The sequence below is a fragment of the Octopus bimaculoides genome, chromosome 10 (genome assembly GCF_046866305.1).
Source record: "Octopus bimaculoides isolate indiv1 chromosome 10, ASM4686630v1, whole genome shotgun sequence".
Classification (NCBI taxonomy): Eukaryota; Metazoa; Mollusca; class Cephalopoda; order Octopoda; family Octopodidae; genus Octopus; species Octopus bimaculoides.
The window spans coordinates 70,928,390-70,929,767 of NC_142937.1; the positions used below are offsets into that span (position 1 = coordinate 70,928,390).

General features: G+C 31.1%; 1 long non-coding RNA gene across 1 annotated transcript in view; it reads left to right on the top strand.

Moving 5' to 3' along the window:
- The first annotated feature begins 222 nt into the window (after positions 1-222).
- Positions 223-1,378, top strand: part of LOC149133768 (uncharacterized) — a 152,715-nt gene continuing 151,559 nt past the window's right edge. The window contains exon 1 of the long non-coding RNA XR_016243442.1: positions 223-406. This is a non-coding gene — a long non-coding RNA (uncharacterized LOC149133768). The remainder of the gene's footprint in view (positions 407-1,378) is intronic.

Genomic DNA, 1,378 nt, shown 5'->3' on the forward strand with positions numbered 1-1,378 from the left:
CTGTCTCTCTCTTCCCTCTCTTACAACTTTACTTCTTTCCACTGTTGTTTTAAAATTCTCTCTCTTCTCCTTTTATTTTTCATTCTCTCCTTTTAAAAAATAAAAACATTCGCAATCCCCCTCTCTCTTTGCTTTTTATATTTTCCTCTCTCCTATTCCTCCTTGTTACATCCCCCTTCCTCTTTTCACTTCTTAACCAATCAGAATCGACCGACTTCACACAGTCCCACCAACCGACCGACTGATGGACCGACCCGCCAGACAGATGTAATTAGCTTCAAATCGAAATGGACTAACAAAAAAAAGTTTTATTAGCGTCAACTACCGATGGATGTAAAAGTATTCTTCTTCTTTCTATTTGGACTTAATGAAATATTGCAAGGCCCCAGCTGTTGCATGGCCACAGGTAAGACAACTAAACTTATTTCATTTAATAGATTAAATAAATAAATAGCTATATAGATAGGCAGGTAGGTAAGGTATATCGGTAGATTGAACTCCGAAGCAAACGTAATTACACAATTTTAATGAATGAATGTATCTAATAATAATAAATCTTACTTCAGGGATGATCTTATTTGTGTAAAATCTAAAACAATTTGTTCATGTTTAAAACTAAACAACTAAACTACCTTAAACAGGTATCCTTGGGTAATTATGAACAAGGTATACCTTTCGATAGTAAATACATTCACTTAAATAATAAAAAAAAAAACGAGTGTTTATCTCTTCCTTTCTTTTTCTTTAAATATTTAAAACATGACAAATCTTTTTAAATTCCTTTTCTCTCTTTCTGTTTTTAAAACCTGACTTGCGATTTAAGTTCCGATATTCTTTGTATATAAACGAAAATTAGTCAGAACACGGATCGCAAAACTTTTATAAATATTATCAAATATATCTAAATTTTAAACGAACGTACAACTTTTATTTTGTCACATTTTCACGTTAGATATTCCCCAGTGTCACTCCACAACTGAGGTGAGCCTCGCTTTATTTTCTGTCATATCCGTCAGTATCTCTCTCGGTCTGTATTCAACAATTGTGCTCACCTTAAAACAGTTTCCAGTGTGGCCTTGCGTCTCATTCACAAAAGACACGACAATTATTCCTATTTAAAATTTTTAAAAAAAGTTTGTTTAGTGTTTTTCGTTTATTCATTTGTTTATTTATCATTCTGTCGGCATTTGACAATTTTCTTTCTTATAATCACTTCCCCTCCTCCAATAAACAATGTTTACGAAGTTAACAACTTTGAAAAACATGATACAATAATAATTATTATTGTTATTATCATTATCATTATTATTGTTGTTGTTAGTATATTGTTATTATGATTATCATTAATGAAGATAATGATGATGTCGTTGTTATTAAT